Below are 22,927 nucleotides of genomic sequence, written 5' to 3' on the forward strand. Positions count from 1 at the left end.
TCCATCTGGAGAACAACAACGACCACAACACCAGCACCCTGCTCGACAACCTCGCCAACCTGGGACTCAAGCAACTGGTGTCCACCCCCACCCACCTCGCCGGACACACACTCGACGCCGTCTTCTCATCCAGCACAGACATCGACTTCAGCCACGCCACAGAGCTTCAATGGACGGACCACAGCTGCGTCCACTTCACCTTCAAGAGAACGACAACCCACCAACACCAGCAACACACCGCCCGCAGAAGCTGGAACAAGATCACAGCAGACCAGCTCGCCACCTCCCTGAGCCAACACCCTCCTGCCAGCTCAGCGAACCCCAGCCAGGCCGCCGATAACATCACGAAGTGGATCAGCAACTGCGCGGACGAACTCGCCCCGCTGAGGACCCCGCCTAGCAGACCCGGCAGCAAGAAGGCCCCATGGTTCACCGACGAACTCAAGAGCTCCAAGAAGAACTGCCGAGCCCTCGAGAAAGTCTGGAAAAGGAATCCGACACCGGACAACAGGACCTCCTACAAACTTGCCACCCGGAAACACCACCAGCTGATCCGCGCCGCCAAGAGAACAGCATTCAAGGACCGGTTGGACAACAACGCACACAACAGCAAGGAACTCTTCAACATCGTGAAAGAGCTTTCCAACCCCAACGCAGGAAACAACGACATCACCCCATCGCAAGACCTCTGCAACTCCCTCGCCTCCTACTTCCACAACAAGATCACAGACATACACAGCAGCTTCAACAACCAACCAACGCACACCACGACCGACCAGCCACCCCCCCCCACCACCACCCTCCACGCCTGGACCCCGATCAGCACCGAAGACACCATCCGCACGATGAACTCAATCCACTCCGGATCACCAACCGACCCCTGCCCTCACCACATCTTCAACAAGGCCGACGCTGTCATCGCACCCCACCTGCGAGACATCATCAACACTTCCTTCGACACCGCCATCTTCCCCGAGAGCTGGAAACACGCCGAACTCAGCGCTCTACTCAAGAAACCAACAGCGGACCCCACCGACCTCAAGAATTACCGCCCCATCTCGCTTCTCCCGTTTCCAGCCAAAGTCATCGAGAAGACCGTCAACAAGCAGATGGCCGCCTTCCTCGAGACGAACGGATCCCTCGACCCCTCACAGTCCGGCTTCCGAGCCAAACACAGCACCGAGACCGCCCTCATCGCCGCCACCGATGACATCCGAGCCCTGATGGACAATGGAGAAACAGCGGCCCTCATCCTCCTAGACCTCTCCGCGGCATTCGACACGGTCTGCCACCGCACCCTAGTACGGCGCCTCAGCAACATCGGCATCTAGGACAAGGCGCTGGAATGGATCATCTCCTTCCTCGACGGAAGAACACAGCGAGTCCGCCTACCACCGTACAAGTCAGAGGCCTCCAAAGTCATCTGCGGCGTCCCCCAAGGATCATCCCTGAGCCCCACCCTCTTCAACGTCTACATGAGCCCCCTCGCGGCCATCGTACGCAAACACCACCTCAGCATCATCTCCTACGCCGACGACACCCAGCTGATGCTCTCCCTGACCAACAACCCCGCCGCCGCCAGAGCCAACCTACACGAAGGGATGAAAGAGGTAGCCGAGTGGATGACGACCAGCCGCCTGAAACTGAACTCGGACAAGACGGAGGTCCTCATCCTGGGCTCCTCTCCCTCCGCCTGGGACGACTCCTGGTGGCCTCCCGCCCTGGGCACCGCACCCAAACCGACAGACCATGCACGAAACCTGGGCTTCATCCTGGACTCCTCCCTCTCCATGACCAGGCAAGTCAGCAGCGTCTCCTCGGCGTGCTTCAACATCCTACGCATGCTACGGAAGATCTTCTGGTGGATCCCCACAGAGACCAGGAAGACCGTCACCCAGGCCCTCGTCACCAGCCGACTGGACTACGGCAACGCCCTCTACGCCGGGACCACCGCCAAGCTCCAGAAGAGACTCCAGCGGATCCAAAACGCCTCAGCCAGACTCATCCTCGACATCCCACGATCCAGCCACATCTCCGGACATCTGAGAGACCTTCACTGGCTCCCCATCAACAAGAGAATCACCTTCCGCCTCCTCACCCACGCACACAAAGCCCTACACGACCAAGGCCCGAGCTACCTCAACAGCCGAGTCAACTTCTACGCTCCCAAACGCCACCTCCGATCAGCCAACCACGCCCTCGCCGCCGTCCCCCGCATCCGAAGAGCGACTACAGGAGGAAGGTCCTTCTCCTACCTGGCCGCCAAGACCTGGAACTGCCTCCCGTCCGACCTGCGCCTGACCCAAGACCACCTCTCCTTCAGGAAGAAGCTGAAGACCTGGCTGTTCGAGCAGTAGCGGCACCCCCCCCCCCCCCAGCGCCTTGAGACCCTATGGGTATGTAGCGCGCTTTATAAGTGCCACTGATTGATTGATTGATTGATTGATTCACTTTTTTAAAGCAATCTAATCAGGCTATCTACTATGTGTAGAGGAGTGAGGGTGTAAGTGTAGCTCTTCCGGCAGCCGCCTGCGAAGAGTGAGCAAATCTCGAAATGAAAAGTTTGCCTTCCTTAAGTAACAGCATTGAGTGCCTGTGTGCTGATGAGCTAGAGCTCCAACTAACCAGGGGAATACCTCCCCAAGATGGCCGACAGCTAATTCCCCTCGCCTCCTAGTTCGAGGCTGGCTTGAGAGCTTAGATCTGTCCTAAATGTCCCAATGGAATTGCGCTAGTAATTTTAAAAGTGCCACTAAGCAAAATGAATATTAATAGAATAATAAAATGCAATTTTTAAAAAACGATCTTTTCACTTTTTTAAAGCTATCTAATCAGGCTATCTACGATGTGTAGAGGAGTGAGGCTGTAAGTGTAGCTCTTCCGGCAGCCGCCTGAGAAGAGTGAGCAAATCTCGAAATGAAAAGTTTGCCTTCCTTAAGTAACAGCACTGAGTGCCTGTGTTCTGATGAGCTAGAGCTCCAACTGACCAGGGGAATACCTCCCCAAGATGGCCGACGCCTAATTCCCCTCGCCTCCTAGTTCGAGGCTGGCTTGAGAGCTTAGATCTGTCCCAAATGTCCCAATGGAATTGCGCTAGTAATTTTAAAAGTGCCACTAAGCAAAATTAATAATAACAGAATGATAAAATGCAATTTTTAAAAAACGATCTTTTCACTTTTTTAAAGCAATCTAATCAGGCTATCGACGATGTGTAGAGGAGTGAGGGTGTAAGTGTAGCTCTTCCGGCAGCCGCCTGCGAAGAGTGAGCAAATCTCACCGGACTATCACGTGTTGCTGAGTGGATGCATAAGCATCTCCTTAAGGTAAACGGTGACAAGACCAAGATTGTCATCTTGGGGAAGAACAAAGATCTTTGGGGCCCCCAGCACTGACCGAGTGATATGGGACCTCTCCCCCAGCTAGTCTCCGTAGTCCATAACCTCGGATTCCTTATAGATGACAAGCTCTCCATGAGACAGCAGGCCACCAATGTGGCCTCCGTTTTTTTTGCCACCTTGAGATGGCTTCCAAAAATCTTATGTATGCTGCCCCGTGCCACCCAGAGAACCGTTGTTCAGGCGCAAGTAGTCTCCCGCCTGGATTATGGAAACGTTCTCTATCTCGGTGACAACACTTTAACCATCAACAAACTTCAGGTGGTGCAAAATTCGGCGGCCCGACTTCTTTGTAATGTACCTAGGAGATCTTCGGCCTCACAGGCTCTTCGGGATCTACACTGGCTTAGGGTCCCGAGCCGCATTAAGTTCATAGCCCTGTGTTATCTTTTTAAAATTAAACAGGGCTCGGCCCCTAAATATCTACAGAGTCTTGTCCAAACTTACAAACCCAGTCGCACATTGCGATCTACTTCAAATGGTGACTTTGTTGTCCCAAGATTCAAAATTGTAAAGATGGGGTTTGGTCCTTCTCCCATCTAGGCCCCAAATCCTGGAATGCACTTCCTATCGCCCTGAAATCAGAGACCAATCTACTCTGTTTTCGGAAAAGACTCAAGACTTTGCTCTTTCAGTAGATCCGTTCTTTTGCATTAGCTGGCTCACTGTATTGTGTTGTGCTCCTTTTCTTTTCCTTTTTTTCTTCTTGTGTCCATCCCTGGCGCCGGGAAACCCACTGCGGGTAGCTGTTGCGCATTACAAGTTTAAATAAATAAAAAAAAAAAATAGGAGGTCACAGTATGAGCATTAAGCTAAAAAACGAATTTTGTAGCACTTATTTTTAATAATTATTTTTCATAATTAATAATTATTTTTAATAGACCCAATCATTTTTTATTATTTCCACATATAAAAGCAAGCTGCATCTCTTGCCTATCATTGAAGACGCATTCATTTATTAGCCTAAGCACAGAAGCCTAACTTGGAACATGACAACATTTTGCGCCACATTTTTCTCTTTCTAAAAAGGACAATTTTATTCAGAAACAGACCCAAGAATATGCTTACAAAAATGCTTAAAGAGATGAAACCCTTAATTGAAATGTCTTCCTGTAATACAAAATAATGAACCTTAGTTTTGGAACCTTTTGAAAACAACATCCTGAAATGCAAAGATGAACCCGTGTTTAACTGAGGACAAAGTCCTGGCTTAGTAAATACTCCTGTTTATTTAGCTTGTCTCTCAGGGTTTGTAACACGAGTACAATGGCAGTCTTTTACGAACGAAAACACATCAATGCATGTTCTATAATATGCGTCTGAGTTCAGCAAAAATGTACTTCAGCTGAAGTGTTTACCTGGAAATTTCTAATACAATGTATGTAATTAAAAATGCTATCATTTTGTTTTTCTACAAAACACACCTACATTTTTGGGGCCTTTTTATTCCTAGTGAATGTGAATGTTTAATTTTATTTTTTTAAGCATTTAGGCATTTTGCTTAATAGACTGAAAACATAATAAAACACAAACACACATTTGAGCTAATTTCAGACATAAACAGAAAGCAGTCAAAACACTCACGACACACAATACAGCGCACTTTAGCCATGCATTTCGTGAATAGCGCCGTCGCTATTCACTTACAGAAGTTTGCACTAATGTGAAAACTACAAAGACATTTAAACACACATTTAACCAACAAATCAAAACTCAGGACAGAAACAAAGGACAGTCGAAAGACTGTACTTAAACCAAACCATTTGCAAATCCTAGTTGTAAGTCATAGTTACAAGAAACACTTCTCAATAGTATTCCAAAAGACTACAAAAACAGCCCAACAGACTGATGTATGTCCAAGAAGCGAAAATACACTCAATGGCTAGCTTTGGCTGGCAGAACACCAAAAAAAATCGTTCTGCATATCTTCATTCATAAAATTGCGCAGAACAAAGGATCCTTGTTTTATATTATATCATATTTTAATTCCCTGGGGATACAAAATCACCAAGTAAGAAATATGTTTCTAAATCTAAACCTATTAAGATATTCCTTCTAGGGGAGTCGGCTAATTAACTTCACATCACACTATGGTACCTTTCAAAAAGCAACACATTCTATAATATGAGCTTGAAAACAGGCATGCCAAGAAATCCTCATTACCTGCCTACACAAATTGCAATTTGCATATCCAAAATCCAAAACATATCTAAAGTAACCCTGGGGGTAGTACTTTGCTACGCCCACGGAGTGGACATAGTGTTGCCTACTTCGCCATTTGTGAAGTAGGCGTAGCAGGCAACACTACACCAACTCCATGGGTGTAGCGAAGTTGCCCACCACCCGCCTTCCTCCCGCCCTCCCTAAATACCTAAATAATGTTTTTAAAAAGAATAAACACCACTTACCTTGTCGGCTTCGTCTCCGGGGCTCCCTCTGGTAACCGCCCTGCCATCTTGGATACTAATGCGCATGCGCGGCTGCCCGCGCATGCGCATTTCTCACGAGAAATGCGCATGCGTGGGTGGCCGCATTAGTATCCAAGATGGCGGCGCGGAGCCCCGGAGACGCAGGCGACAAGGTAAGTCGCGTTTATTATTTTTAAAAACATTATTTAAGCATTTAGGGAGGGCTGCAGTGAGGGCCTGAGGGAGGCGGTAGTATTTAGCGAGGGCGGGAGGGGGGCGGGTAGCACGTAGTGGGGCTACGCAAAGTGCGTGGGTGGACGTAGTTTCTGTCCCACTTCGCGTAGTTTCGCATAGCCCCACTACGCCTACTACGCCCATGGTTAATCTAAAGTTGGCCAACACAAACTCCAAAATTCCCAAGCTACGGTCCTAAATTGAATGTAAAATGGAGTCAATAAAACCTCAGGACCACTCACCAAGACCACACACACTGCCAGTGCAGGCTACGTGTCTTGGTGTAGAAAAGACCAACATGCACATCCCTGTGTGCCATGTTCAAGGACACTGCATGAGATATTGGTAAGCAACACCTACAGCAGGCCTTACAGCCCTGAGGTAATGTGCATCATACCCCATGCATGGAGATATCTGCCTGAATGGATATTACTGTACAATTTCAAAGTCCCCTCAGGTGGAGCGGGTGATGTGGATCCCACTTTTCCAATTCCTTCATCTTGTGCTGGAGAAACGTAGCCAATCAGGGTCAGAGTTGTGTCGCTTCCCTCAGGAAGTAGTCATATAGAGGGTGTAGACACCCTAAAGGTGGGTTGACCATTGGCTACTACCTGTTGCTCCCTTTAACATCCCTATATTTAATACTTACGTGGCACCCCTCGACTCAGAACTTAGATTCAACAGACCTAAAAACAAAGAAGAGCTGCTGAACCTGAGAATGAATTTCATTCTGCAGATTTCTGGTTCAAAACCTGCCTACTGCTTCATGACTCAACCATAATTATTATCTGTCTCGTACTGCTGCTGTGAGGATTCTAAGAAGCCCAGAGGACCACCAGACCATTGCTATTCAGCCTAAGAACTCCCTTGGAGTAGAAAAACAACTCCCCTGCTGCCTGCAGCCACCGAACGGCAGAAGTCCAGTTCCCTGACTTCCCGCTCCTACTAGACCCCGAAGCAGCAACCACTTGGAAGAGGTACAGGAGCTCTGGAGGGTCAGATCTGTCTCCTCACTGAGTGTGAAGACATCAGCACCCATCAGAGCTTTACTATATCAATCCCTGGAGTACCAGACCCCCTGCAACCAACACGACACAGAATCCAGTCAGGACTGCAACTGCCCAGGAAACAAGGACCAGTCCATGGACTTCAGCACTTGAGACCCATTCTGTGAAGGGCCCAGCTGTCCTCAAGTTGTCCCTACATCCAGCTTGTCCCTGGCAGGGAAGACTGTGCTGACCTGTTCCTGAGGCCCTTGTGCAGCGATTCCTCATTTACCTTCAAGTCCTCTGTTTTTAGGTGGCTTCTTTATAGTACATCTGCTATCAACACCTCTACTCCCCTGCTACTGGCCGAATCTGGGATGCTCCCAACGATCAGCTGATAGAACATTGGACCTTGCAATGCTACTATTTAGAATACTGAAGGTGAACCCCAAGATCCGCCTGTATGAACATATATACATTTACGCTTTTCCTCCATAGGAATGTACTGTGCGCAATTGAGCACAACTGTGAGTTGCTTTCCAAACTTCAAAAATGCATAAGAAAATATGGGGCATATTAACAACCGCCAGCGATAATTATCGCTGGCTGAACTTAGCGATAATTATATTATCGCAGGCTATCTCTGGACTGTATCTAGAGATGGCAAGGTTATCGCCCTTTTGCAGGAAACATCGCTGGTTTCCCAGCGATGTTCCCTACAAAACCGCAATAACTTTGCTGATACAACCCATAGGGTCGTATCAGAATAATCCAACCCAATGTTGGGGGTAGGTTAGTCTGCATTTTAGCAGACGTTAGTTTTTGGAGAAAACAGCTGTTTTGTCCAAAAACTAACATGTGCTAAAATGCTGGGGCAGCCTTGTAAATATCGCAATGTGAACATCAGCAATATTTGCAAGGTTGTCCTTCCGTGCCATGCCCAGTGACACTCACTTTGTATCTCATTAGAGACGCAAAGGGATGAGTTGGGAAAAGGGGTGCTAACATGCGATTATCCTTTCGTAAATAATGTGATAGTTTTATATCCGCTTTTTGGGCTTTTTAAGCCAAAAAAGTGGAGATAAAGCCCTTGTAAATATGCCCCTAAGTACTTACATGTGAACAAATTTCTTGGTCTGAAACATGATATGAAATTAAGCATTATTTTGGCAAATTGGTCTGAGATTTATTCTTGAGTGCGTGTCTCATTTATTGCCTCTATGTACAACAAACGCTTAGCACTACCCTCTGATAGGCTTAAGTGATTGCCCGCGCTACCACAAAAAGAGCGTTAGTATTAATCTATTTTTTCCTCTGTGCACTAATCTGGGATTCACTGGACTCTATGCACAGTGTACTTAATTTTAGAGCCAGCTTCTTTCTATGGAAAAAGAGAAACTTGTTACTCAGAGTTCAGTGGTAGTAGGTTATATGTCACCTACCTTTATAGGTGTGAAGGGCAGTTTCTCAGGGTAATGATGACCTCGATTTTATAATATGGTAGAAAAACTAAGCATTGTAGGACTCAGCCTTGGCAGGGATGTGGCCCTCACCCTTGGGTTCTATCAAGAGGAAAGACGCGCACCAGTCAAATGCTTACCTTCCGAAGAACCTGCGATGCTCTGGCTCATGAACAGCTTCTCTTGGTCGATTGTTTCAAAGGCAGCAGCCAAGCCTACATAGCATGCTTTTTGTATAGTATGTGCTGAACATCATGCGTTATCTTCTGGTTTGCTGTTTCGATGCTGATGCCAACTCTAAAGTCAGGTTGGTATTCTGGCAGTGAGTGTTGCTTGGAGGTGATGGTGTTCAGCTAGTTTCCAACAGTTGTTATGTGGCTTCTATCCAGGGTGCTTTTGATAGATGAGTCAGGTCCTGAGCCAGGGAGATCTTTGATTGACTTGAATAACCTCGGAATGCACCTTGCCTTATATGAAGCTTTCATGAGGCCACACCATGCAGTTTCAAAAATGTGAAAACTGTCATTGATTGTTCTTGATGGGATGAGATCCCTACCTATATCTCTACCTCTATCCCTACCTCTACCTCTACCTATATCTCTACATCTACCTCTATCGCTACCTCTATTTCTACCTGTATCTCTACCTCTATCTCTATTCCTACCTCTACCTTTATCTCTTTCTCTATCCCTAACTCTTTCTCTAGCTCTACCTCTATCTCTACCTCTACCCCTACCTCTATCTCTACCTCTATTTCTGCCTCCATCTCTATTCCTACCTCTACCTCTGTCTCTTCCTCTATCCCTACCAATATCTATTCCTCTATCCCTACCTCTACCTATATCTCTACCTCTACCTCTATCTGTACCTGAAATATTACTTCCAAGTTCCTTGAAGTATTTCTGGATAAATTGGGCACCATGAAGGGGTTCCAACATAAAATCAAGTTTAAAGAAGGGTCTATTCTGATAAACAACAAATTGCGGAGTGTCCTATTTTCTAAAGGAGAAGACCTAGAGAAAGAACTTTTAAAAGTGTATGATAGTGCAATAATCAAACCCATTGAATGATTGTTGTGATTATCATCCCTTGCAGTTGTCAGGAAGAAAAATTGTGAATTGAGGGTCTGTGTGGAGTTACGAAGTCTCACCAAGTCAATTTGGATTGATTCCCACCCTCTTCTAAAAATCATCTGATCTTTTGAGTTCATTGGCGGGTGTAAGCTTGATTTAGCATCTGCCTATTACATTTTAAATGTTAATAGACCTGCTGACAAAAGGGGTGGAGGAGTAGCAGCTATTATTCGCAAAACCCATACATTCTCACTTTTGCCATCCCTTGATCTCACAGGATCAGACAATATGACTTTTAAAATGGATACTGACAGTGGATCACTATTAATGATCCTTATCTACCGTCCCCCTCAAAACATGCCCACATTTGCGACTTCTTTGGCAGAACAACTAGCCCCCTTAATAATCAATCACAAAAAAATCGTGCTGCTGGGCGATTTCAATCTCTGGCTGAACTCTACTGAGCTGGACCCTCAGGCTGCTACTTTGAAAGAGACTTTATTAGACCTGAACATGACTCAACAGATTCACTTACCCACCCACGAAAAAGGGCACAGCCTCGATCAAATTTGGTCACAGAACATCCCCTTGGTCATTAGTTCCATTACCCCTTGCATCTGGTCGGACCATTTTTTGATTCACTTTACTATCGATATTTCGAAAAGTAAAAAGCAGCCTTTTCAGATAGGCGGGAAAGTTAGATTATGGAAGAATACTGACATCTCAGCCGTCATCGACACTCTGACTTCATATCTTCCCCCATTAGATCAGGATATTGATGTGTTTGAAGAAGCCTTTACCTACTGGTTACGTCAGGCAGCCGACATACATGCTCCCTGTTCTAATATTCCCCGCTCCCGCCCTAATGACGCCCACAGGTGGTTTACTCCTCACCTGAAGGCTTTAAAACTTGAAGTTCGTCAAAAGGAGCGGAAGTGGCGAACAGCGTACTCAGCAGTAGACAAAGCAAACTACTGCAGGGCTCAGAAACTTGTCCAAAAACACAAAACCGATTACTTTTCGGAAAAAATCCTGAATTCCCGTAACAAATCTAAAGAATTGTTTAATATCGTTGAAAGTCTTAGTGGCAGTGATAGAACATCTCAACCTGTGGCCCCCACTCATCTTTGCAATACACTGAATTCTTTTTTCTTTGATAAAATCTGCACTATAAAACAAAGCATCTTCACTACCCTGTCTTCCCCCCCTTTGTTTGATACGTATTATAATCCTCTAATTCTGGATTCATTCCCCCTCATTGATGGCGTTATTTTATCTAAGCTTTTTGCCAGGGTCAAATCAGGCTCACCGGATGACATCTGCCCTCCGCACATCTTGACAGAAGTGGGAACTGCTATCCCTGAGGGCAAGCTTTCTATGCTGAACGGATCTCTTTCACAGGGTAAAGTCCCCAACAACCTTAAAAAAGCCCTACTCATTCCCCTGATAAAAAAGGTCGGAGCTAACCCGTTAGACCCGCTTAACTACAGGCCCATATCACTGCTGCCCTATTGTGCCAAACTTTTGGAGGCTCATGTCTGTGACAACATTTCCAAATTTGTTGAAGATACGGAATACCTCTCACCTAACCAAGCTGGTTTCCGTCCATGTCATTCGGCTGAGGCAGTTATTCTGGCGGTACAAAATACCCTGAGGCGGAATGCGGATAACGGGATCCACCATGCCCTGGTGCTACTGGACCTTTCGGCTGCGTTCGACGCGGTTGACTATACCATCTTGGTCAACCGTGTCGAACAAGCGGGTCTTAGGGGCCCTGCGCTGAGTTGGATCCGCTCTTTTATCACCGGCCTCACTCAATCTGTAAGATTGGGCTCTTTCACAGCCCCCACCATATCTACCACCTGTGGAGTACCTCAGGGCTCATCATTGTCACCTTTACTCTTCAATCTATATCTACGCCCCTTATTGTACTCTCTCAGAAAAGCGAAAGTTACCATCTTCAATTATGCAGATGATTTGCAGCTCATCTTCCCTTTGAACACCAAGGACTCAGTGGAGGAATTTCAAAACACCGTGTCTCACATCCAGAGTTGGATGAGCTGCAATCATCTGAAACTTAACCCAGGCAAGACTGAACTGGTCTTGCCTGGGCAGAGTGCACTAAGTTGGAACCCATGCTTCTGGCCATCAAGCATGGGGGCTTCACCCTCTAAGTCATCTTCAGTTAAAAGTCTGGGAGTATTCATCAGTGAAGACCTACCTTGAAAAAACAAGTAGGTGCAGTGGTGTCATCTAGCTTCTTTCAACTGAAGAAAATTAAGCAAATTGCCTGCTTCTTTTCTTCGGCTGCCCTTACCCAGATTGTTATTGCCTTGGTACTGTCGCGACTTGATTTCTCTAACAGCCTCTACCTCGGGCTTCAAATTGGAGAGTTAAAACGCCTCCAGCTGGTTCAAAACCAGCTGCCAGACTTATTCTGAACCTCTCTAAAAGGCAGTCTATTAGATCAGGGTTGAAACAGTTACATTGGTTGCCTGTTGAGCAGCGAGTTGTTTTCAAAACAGGGTGCATTCTTTTCAAGTCCATACAAGACTCTGGCCCTAAATTCATCAGAGACCTGTTCATTAGATACGATCCTTCCCGCAATCTCCAGTCCGCTCACAAATTCCTCTTGAACGTTCCCTCTTATAAGAGAAAGCGTCTAGGCGGTTGCTGCTTTGATCACCTTGCAGCCACCTTCTGGAACTCTCTCCCTCTTCAATTAAAACTGAGTGGTAACATTCTGAATTTTAGACACTCCCTCAAAACATTGCTATTTTCCCAGGCCTACTGCTAGTTGCTTCATCTCTGCCTTTACCTGTGCGCTGAGTTCCTTCCTATAGCGCCATGAAGCCCTAGGGCGTACGAGCGCTTAATAAATAAATATTAACATTAACATTAACATTAACCTATCATCAGGTGTTTTTAAAACCTGAGTTTAGACAATTCACAGCTTTTGTGTCACCTATGGTACTGAAGGATACCGTTCCGATTAGCCTCTGAGGCATTCGTATTCCAAAGGATTATGTATCAGTTATTCAAGTATGAAAAGGAGCTAGCCACTTTTCAGGAAAACCTGTTGATTTTTGCAGCAACAGAGGAGGAATATGAAGCTATTATAGTTCAGGTGTTATCTTTCATTCAATAAAAAGGGATTGTGTTGAAAATAGAGAAATGTAAGATTGGTAAGACATGTGTTGAATATCTTGGACACAGTGTCCTAAGGGATGGTATTGAAGCAAGACCAGGCTTAGTTAGTGCCATTATTGTAGCACAGGCACCAACCATAAAATAGGATTAAAGTCATTTATGGGCATGTGCACATTTTACTTTGGTTTAATTCCTGATTATGTAGTTCATAAAAAACCTCAACTTCTCTGCTGTAAAAGAACTTATCTGTCAAATGGAACTCAATGTGCCAGGAGTCATTTGAATGGATTAAAACAAGTTAGCTAGTTCTAGGATTTTGAGACCATTTAATCCAGAGCACAAGTGATGTATTACTGTTGATGCATGCAATCAAGGAATGGGTGCAGTACTAACCCAAGTTGATGGTAAAGTAGAGAATACCATGTGTTATGTGTCAAGGATCCTAAGGGAGTCAGAAACTCAACACTCAATATTTGAAAAACAACTGCTTGCATGCTAGTGGGCGGTATAAAATTCAAGCCATAACTTCAGGGAACAAACTACCAATCATAAACGACTTGTTGCAATCTTAACTAGTGAGAAAAGCAAAGAACAAACCACTAGAATTGCAAGATTGACCACAACATTATTACAATGTCAGTTTGAAATAACACATATGTAAGGTGCAAAAAACGTTCAAGCTAATTATTTTGGAGGGGTTTCCTTACACTGACGATGAGTACAAACAAGGGGGGAATGAAGACTTGGGTAAAAATTGCTTCATTGCAGCAATGGATCTGGAAGAGCTGTGTGCAGTGTCTGAAGAGGAGTGGAAAGCAGAAATGAGTCGAGATGAAGTGTCAAAACTAGTAATATCCTATTTGAGTACTGGTTGGCCAGCAAAGAAATCCCTAGGGAATCCTTGTTACTCTTATTGGAGAATTCATAACAAGCTCACCATTGAAGGTGGTATTCTACTGAAGGGTGACAAGTTAGTACCACCAGAGGGTGGTAGGCGTAATATGAATTTGATGCCCCACAAAAGACATTTCGGAAACACTTTCACAAAACGCACGATTAGACAGACTTTGTGGTAGCCATCTATGGACAGAGAGGTTGATTTTGTAGTGTGGGTATGTGTTTTGTGTGCTAGTGCTGAGAAAGTCATAGTGGTGAGTAAGCCTCCTTTGTGGCTGACTGAGTGTCATTCTAGAGCTTGAGAGAATGTTGGCATATATTTAGTTGCCCCCTTTTCTTCTTTCAGAGGGATTTCCCAAATTCCTGATTTCAGAGAATGGGGTCCAATTTGTGAATGGAGAAGTGAATGTCTTGCATTAAATCGGGTATATTAAGTATCCGAGAACTTCACTTTATCATCCCCAAACCAATGGTCAGATGGAGTGAATGAATAAGGTGTTGTTGCAGTGTGTGTAATAGGCTATTACAAATAAGTGTGTGTTTTTGAATGCGAGTGACTTTAAGCAATGGATCTATTGCATAATTCCACATACTACTACACCTCTTTCTCCATTTGAGCTTTTGAAAGGAAGGAAGCCTGCAACCAAAGTCTACCCCAAGGGGATGAGCAGATGGGTCACATGTGGTGTTCGAGTGGATGAACAGGATGCTAGGGTCAATAGAAAAGTTGTTGTTCCTAAACTTAAACAAAATAAATACTGTAATGACACAACCATATGGGCAATGTGAAAGATGGAGATATAATTTACATCAAAAAGGGAATCCATGTCAAAAAAGGTGGCAAGAAGTTGCGTGATCCGTAATTGTGGATAAATTGTGTGAAACACAAATAGGAGTCAACGATTACAAGTGGCAGGTTTTAGGAAGGGCTGTTAAGTATGGTAGTAGGGTTGACCAACAGGGAGGTTTGGTTTCCAAGCAGAGGAGTGCTAAATCAGTAGTGTAAGATAAAGTTTCTAAAGAATCGAGCATTTCTGCTCTGAAAGCAAGTACCAGTTCAATGGTCTATCTCTATCTGTCTGCCTCTTAGGTTCAGGAATTAACTTACGCATTTCCTTTTTGCTCCATGTTTTTTTTGCTGGGGACTTTGGGGCATATTACCAAGGAGTGCATTGGAAAACGCACAACGCACATTCCTGTATCGCCAGCTATTGCCGGATTTCATAGCCGTTTTAGCTCTTAATTTTCATTGTGCATCAGGTAGGCGAATTGAAATCCGGCGATAGTCGGCGATATGGCACATTAGCGCTTGAAAACAAACGTTGTTTTCACACCCTAATGTGGGCCTTGATAATATGGGGGGGTGGATTCAGCTTTATGATCCACACCCCCATGTTATCAATGCCTACGCCTGGTCACAGCAGGCGTTGGGAGACCTGCGATACACGAGTGTATCGCAGGTCTTTTTCTCCCAACGCCTGCATTGGTAATAGGGTGTTCCCACCTCCAACCACATTTTTCATGTGGCTGGACATGGGAACTCCCACTTTGCATGTCATTAGCGATGTTTATCACCGACATGCAAAGCGGGCTTGGGCCAGGATTTAAAATGCCCTTGTTAATAGGGCTCTAGCAGTATCGCCGCTTTCTTGGCACAATTCGCCGAAAAAGCGGCTATACTTGCCCTTGGTAATATGCCCCCTTGTGTCTCTGGTTCTGCAAAATGTTCACTGTTTAATTGTTGACCCCTTTGGTACTTCCAGAGAAGAATAATGACCATTTGGATTATTTAATGTTTTCTTGTTTTTGTTATTTTATCTTTTGTAAGGGAAGAAAGTAATGTAATAGTCAATGTATTAAAACAAAGCATTGTCATTAGTTAAAGGGAAAAGTAATGTTATAGTTAGTTCTTAAGTGTGGGCAGAATGTTGGCATGGGAACGTTTGATTGTTGTATGAAGACCAACATTTTCTTTGTCAGCTTCTCGGAGCTGGCAGCGCTATCAGAACGTGTCAGAAATCCTCGGCTGTGTCTTACCTCCTTTTGATCAACCACCACAGAAAGCTAGTGAAAGGCCAGTGAGAAAGCTCAGTGAAAGGAAAATGAAAGGCCAGTGAAAGCTTAGTGTGAGGAAAATAAAAGGCCAGTGAAAGCTCAGTGGAAGTAAAATGGAAGGACAGTGAAAGCTCAGTGGAAGTAACATGGAAGAACAGTGAAAGCTCAGTGCATGTGAAAAGCCAGTGAAAGACCAGTGAACACTTACTGAAAGTCCTTTGAAAACTCCATGAAAGCTACTGAAAGCCAAGTAAAAGCTGAACCTTTTGCTTCTGTAGGTGGCCTTTAAATAAACAACAATAGACAACTGAGGATACAAAGCATTCAGTCTCCACCTCTGTTTTTCTTCTGTTGATTCCTTTTTTGTACAGACGCATCTAAACCATGACCCTCTCTGACAAGTGTGTAAAATAACTGTAACAGTATGGGCAGCGAATGCTATCTGTAATAATGCGTGGGGCTGTTAATGACTAGCTCAGCTCTGGCTGTGCCTGCTCGTTTCTTTGAAGGAAGAATCTGTTCAAAGTGTGTGAAAAAAGCACTTCAATCCCTCAGAGTAATATTTGACAAACCCCATGATTTAGATGTATTTGTATTAACTGTGCCAGTAGGAGACATTGTACAGCAGCAGTGTTAGGAGGGCTGGGGCAGTGCCAACCAAATCAGGTGAAAGAAAAGAGACTTGCCAGTGGCTTGTTTATTTTGGGTGTCTGCCCGGGTGGTTGTATGATGTCTGACTGTTTCATATTCTGCTCCTGTGGATAATCTCCTCTCCATTATCTCATCCTTCTGTCTTCATCTCTCTTGACAGACATCCTCCATGCCGAGTAATCCACCGATGATGAAAGCAGGAGCACCTGCACAGTAACAATAAATAGAGGATTTCTAAGTCAGCGCCTTCAGTGCCTGTTAGGAGCACGGATGTGTTTATCGTGACTCCGCATTTCGTGATTGCTTTGCGGGGTCTGTCAGTAGTCTTGTAATTTCAGCTCTGCATTTCATGAATATTATCTTATTGTAAATGTCTTGGTCACTGCTTCTGGTCACCTGGTCTTCAGAACTATCGGAGTTTTTATAGGAACATTTGTGGAAATGCCCTTTAAGACACCAGCTACCTGTCCCTATAAGACAGAAATACCTGCCTATGGTGCAGCAGCTACTTTTAGAGAAAGAGCTCCTTTTCATTGAGGAATACAGTTGGAAAAAAACGGTTGACTCAGTAGGAACGGGCCAACCCTTAACCACGTTCCCCAGGCCTAATCAATAAGCGACTCGCAAAATAGGGTTAGGGACTCGCTATTAAGCAGGGGCATGCCAGGGGTGTCTGTTCCTAATATGGAGTGCAAAACTAATGTATGAATGTTTTGTGACCGCAATTGCAAAACACTCACAGTTTCCCACCCTTCTTAGAAGGGTGGTAAAGCACTCACAAACAGTAAGGGGTCCCCAAGGGACTCCTTCCCCTTTGGAAATGGATGCACAAATGTTTTGTATAGACAGGCAGCGGTCCCTGGGACTACTGACTGCCCTTAAAAAATTAAACTGAAAAGTTTCATTTTTCTTTTTCAAATGCATCCCGTTTTCCTTTACGGAATACCTGCTGCATTTAAAAAAAATATTGACAAAGCAGTCCCAGACATGGAGGGCTGCTGACCCCAGCAAGCCACCATCCTTGTGAGTGTCAGCCATTCCCAATGGGGTCACAAATTACGACAGCCTCCTAAATGTTTATGAGGCATGCAATTTGCGACTCCATTGGGAATCGCAAACAGTGTCTGAGACACTGTTGTACAATGGATTTTGCGACTAGCAAATTTCGACTCGCAGATTGTCTCAATATGCGAGTCGCAAAATCCAATGGTCGCACATCTGGCCCCTAATGCCTTGTGTTTCTACCAGTTTTCTGTCTTTTTCTTCTACTTTTCCATGATAGAAAACTGGTTTCTTTCTACTCTTGAAAGTAGTAAATGTCTCACCACCCTCAGAGCAATGAAGTTCATGAATATAGAAAGACTTGTGCCTTTCTGGGTGTCTCTGCAGCTTTCTCAGATCTATTCTTTACACCTCTGTGAGAAGATTTCCAAACACAGACAGATTTAATGTGCTGCGAGTGCTTGAATCAGTGACGCAGAGTTGAACCTTCACCGGAGCGGGATGTGCCACTAAGTGCCTGATTGTGACTTCATTTTTAATTCGAGTGGAGTCAGTACCAGGAATTTTCTGGTCCCCTCAGAATGAAAAGACCAGACCCCAAACCCTGTTTAAACCCTGTTTACATTTACCCAGAGATGTCAGCTGATGAAAATGAAGAATTACTTGGGATGGGACCAGGATTCACACCTGTAATTCCTCATTTCTCAGGGGATTCTCAGTGTTCAACTTGGACCTCCAGTTAATTGCAGAAATCTGGAATCTATTGCTCTGGAGAGGGCTGAATTATTACTCACATCTGGGGCATAGGTGTCAGCTGAGTGTAGAAATACTTTTGGCAATCAAGATCTAAAAGAGACAACATTTTTAATTTCTAAAAGTTTGTTTTTCAGAAAATAAGTTAACTATGATTGGTGTGGTCCAAGGTTTTCCTGTGTATCAATTGATAGACTGGCCCTGCCTGCAGAAAGGGACATGCTGAAAAAGAGTTTTGACAGGGGTGGTTTTGTCCAGCCCATTCTTGGAGTAGATTTGAACCGGACATAATTTTACTCCTGATGTTGGTCAGGTCTTAAGGCGCCTCACTCTTAAATAAACATTTAGACACAGTGGCGTTAATTCTCTGGACAACCCAAAGTCCCTGGCATCTTTCACACCTCAAGGTTCCTTCCTTGTTTCCTGTTGCGGCCTCCTCCGTGGTCTCACCTCAATGCTCTCTTCCCTGAGTCCTTTTTTGTCACTGCAGACAATAGTATCCAGGGTCTTCCTGGACAAAGATCAATCTGGTTGGTGTATATTGAGTCCATAGTGCCAAGAAGCCAATAATTGATTCATTCTATAAGATGATATCCCCCATATATAGACTTTTGTGCTTGCTTGCTGCCATAAAAAAATGACATCTTGCTTAATAATAATAAATATTCATGTTTATCAATACATTTGATTGTGCTCTCTTTTGTGTGTCTGTCATTTGTTTCAAGTCTGTAAGTGGCTTGTAAAGTGTGACCAGAGCTATGGTGCAACAAAGCCTGGTATTGGGCAGCCAGGTTAAAAAGATTAGAAAGGGACCAGTTAGGGGAAGAGGGAACCAAAAAGATGTGTTTTCAGTACCCCTGGTGAAATGCTCTCTACTATGGTGGACTCTCTTATGATTTCCCACATTTCATGTTACACATGATGCGCGACGAACAATCCAAGCACATCAGAGTGGCATCTCGACAACTGTGGCATAACTGTTGGATTAGGCACATTTCACACAGGCCTAGGTTTCAGTTCTGTGCTGCCTAGAATTAGATGCTGTTGGTAAGATGAGCAGTGCAGCTGTTAAGGTTCCTCTCAGAGAGACAGCTGTGAAAAAGCACTCCTGATGCAGTTGATTAAGACTAATATCTTCTTTATTAAGTAACTCATAATACAGCGTCCTACCCACAGAAAAGCCAACAGCAACTACTACAATGCTAGGCAACAGGGCTGCATTCACATAACATTCGAGATTGCTCTACAGAACTAGGTTCCAGCACTGACTCTAATACATCAAGATTACTAAGCATGACTACACACCTTTCCCTCCACAACATATATTAATAAATAGAAAAAAAAGAAAAACGAAATAAAGACATAATAGAAAAATTTACTTCAGAACAAAGTCACCAAACTTTACAGGCCTTTTGTGAGAACGTGTGCTCTTTCGAAAAGGAGTAACTTCTTTATAATAAACAACGCATTGACTCTGATTATCAGGGAAACTTGACCGTATTGGAAAAATCCTGTTTAAATTCCAAATATGACCATCCTCCAGCTGAACTGCATTGAGAAACAATTTAGTAACTACAAGTGGAGTAGTATATTTCTTGCCACCAGCTTTAAGAGGTAACCTCACTCTCACACGATCACCAACACTAACTATAGTACGTGATTTTGACTAACACACCACTCGCCATCCTTTTTACTATTGTTAGAAACATCATTCTTCCTCATCCAAGTTTAAAACATATAAGTATTGGCAATACGACCTCTGAAAAGCTCAAAGGTCACCTTCTCAGTAATCGAGTGTGGAGTTAAACAATAAACCATAACTTTTTCAAAAATAGCAGCTTTCCAGTCACAATTTGTTTTTTCGCCAGTTGTATAGTTTCTTTAAAAAACACAGTTGAATCTCTCTACCATTCCATTTGATTCCGGATGGTAGAGAGAGCACCGCTTGTGTACGATGCCGTTTTTGCTTAAGAAAGTTTCCATCTCTTTTGACACAAGTTGAACACCGTTGTCAGTCAACAGTGACTCTGGAAGTCCTTCCCTACAAAAGATGTCATCCAGAAATTTTACAACATCCTTAGTTTCTATACTTTGCGTTATTTCTGGCCAACGGGAAAACATGTAAATTAGTACAAACAACATAGAATTAAGCGCCTTTCGAAGAGACTGGACCTAAAAGATCTAAAGTAACATGCTGCCAACAGCGTGTAGGAGCTTCACGTAAAGCCACAGGTTGAACTCTTGTCTTACAAATCTTGTCACAAGCGCAACACTCAACACAATCCTTTACCATACGCTCAACCTGAATATCAATACACGGCCACCAAAAATGGAGACAGATCCTTTCCTTAGTCTTATAGATACCCTGATGGCCCATGTGAGCTAATTGAATAATCTTACATCTATGAGTTACTCCAAGAAACTCATCTTTCAGGGAAAGTTCATTGCAAACATTCCAGCACTTCTTGACCTCTTCATTTAGAAGTTTAATGCTTGTCCAACCAACAGAGACAAACTTTCACACATCAATTAAACACTGATCAAACTTAAATGCCTCTCTCCTGTCAGATTCAGAAACAACTCCATCTACAATTTCACAAACCTTAAAATCATCCAATTCCCAAGTGTCATCAAAATAACGACCATCATCAAAACACCCCTTTGAGACTAAGCGAGATAAACCGTCAGCTACCTTGTTATCAACGCCAGGTATGTACTTGACTACAAAATCATAATCTTGTAGGGCAATGACCCACTTTTATATGCGAGAGGAAATAGAATGCAAGGATTTTTTCACAAAAACATCTTTCAAGGGTTTGTGGTCAGAATGGACAACAAAGCTTGTACCCCATAGGAATTTCTTGAGCTTCTTTATCGCCCAATAACTGCACAATGCCTCTTTTTCTATGACAGAGTAAAGAAGCTCCGGATCAAAAGAGCTCTAGAAAGATACAGTATGGTTACTTCTTTTCCATCCTTTATTTGAATAAGAACGGCACCTAGACCATGTGAACTTGCATCTGTAATCAAGACAGAGCTTAAGGAAGAATTAAAATTTTGCAAAGATGAAGCCGACAATAGAGCCTGTTTAATACCTTCAAACTCCAGCTGACATTTTGAAGACCACAAGAACTTTACACCTTTCTTTAAAAGAGATCTTAGCTCAAACGTACATGAAGCAAACTGAGGTACAAATTTATTGTAATATTCTGTTATGCCCAGAAACGTTACCAAATCATCTCTAGACTGAGAAACAGGGAAATCAACAATCATCTTAATTAAACACTCTTTAGGTCTGACACCCTCACTGGTCAAGCAATGGCCTAAATAATCAACTTCTGTAAGACTAAATGTACACTTGCTTTCTCTTAAGGTAACAGTACAAAAGGGGGTGGTGATGGATGGAGCATCTGAACCAATCAAACACTCACACACAGTCAACAGATCTGGGTTTAATCCATCACCTTTCTTTAGCCCACTCTGCCACCCCAGTTCAGACATGGCCATATGCAAATCAGCCTGACCCTGTGCCTCATGGGAACAGTCCAGCCCGAACTGCCAAGCCATGCCTTCCCAGGACCGGAAACAAGCTTCCTAGAACCGGTTTCTGGCATCACAGCCGTCTTCATCAAGGCTTGCATAAATCCAGTGGCAAAGTGAGCAAGGGACTCACGTCGGAGCATACCCTGCCAACCTATGGCGAACAATGCGGTACAAAAGGGGGTGGTGATGGACGGAGCATCTGAACCAATCAAACACTCACTACCAGTCAACAGATCTGGGTTTAATCCATCACCGTTCTTTAGCCCACTCTGCCATCCCAGTTCAGACATGGCCATATGCAAATCAGTCTGACCCTGTGCCTCATGGGGACAGTCCAGCCCGAACTGCCAAGCCATGCCTTCCCTGGACTGTAAACAAGCTTCTTAGGACCGGTTTCTGGCATTGCATCCGTCTTCAGCCAGGCTTGCTTGAATACAGTGGCAAAATGAGGAAGGGACTTACGTCTGAGCATACCCTGCCAAATTATGGCAAACAAAGCGGTACAAAAGGGGGTGGTGATGGACAGAGCATCTGAACCAATCAAACACTCACAAGGCTTGTGGGTGTATAGGGTTAGTAAGCGCTCATACAATAATATACACTGTTGATTCTTTCAAACTAGATCCACTGGTGCATCCAAACTTTGGGAAGAGAACACCCCACTCCCCTGGTCTCAAGAGAAATTTGAGAGTCTAGAATAATAATTATTTTGGAGCATACAGATACACATGAAGACTAAGTACATGTTAATAAAAAACAACATAAGACGAGTTCTCTTTAGAAATGTGCCACCCCAGTTCAGACATGGCTTTTCCAATTCTTTTCTTTATTTCCATCATATTCCACTCCCTTAGCCAACATGTTTCGCCGTGGTTGGATTAACCTGCGGCTTTGTCAGGGATGGAAACAATACAGAATAATGCATTTGTAACATACTTCCCAACTCCCCAGTTCATGTTGTTAAAGCCCACAACATTGCAACCAAGTGCATAGGAACTATTCAAGATTGTGCATCAATTTAGTGTATTAAAACACCTCATATTGTATATCCCCATGTCATTTGACCTATGTATACAGGAAACATTGAAGCTAAAAACACAAGTACAAAAATAAAGCAAAATGATTGATCTCTCAGCTTGTGTGACATCGTGAATTTCAAAAACAACCTAATTGACCAAAGTGTATTTAAGTTGATATAACCCTTGTGTGACAGCAATAAATTGCGCATCATTCTTGATGCAATTTACTGTACGTTTTTCTTCTGTGTGTGATACCTATTAGGATGAGGGATATAGACCTGTCATTTATATATAGAAGAAA

General features: G+C 44.1%; 1 protein-coding gene across 1 annotated transcript in view; it reads left to right on the top strand.

Annotated features, from left to right (window-relative positions):
* The window catches only part of LOC147725823 (uncharacterized), a 227,306-nt gene extending 208,561 nt beyond the window's left edge, over window positions 1-18,745 (top strand). Inside the window, exon 7 of the mRNA XM_086959997.1 lies at window positions 16,470-18,745. The gene's annotated coding sequence lies outside the window, so the exon portion shown is untranslated. The remainder of the gene's footprint in view (window positions 1-16,469) is intronic.
* Window positions 18,746-22,927: the final 4,182 nt, after the last annotated feature.

The sequence above is a fragment of the Lissotriton vulgaris genome, chromosome 3_1 (genome assembly GCF_964263255.1).
Source record: "Lissotriton vulgaris chromosome 3_1, aLisVul1.2, whole genome shotgun sequence".
Classification (NCBI taxonomy): domain Eukaryota; kingdom Metazoa; phylum Chordata; class Amphibia; order Caudata; family Salamandridae; genus Lissotriton; species Lissotriton vulgaris.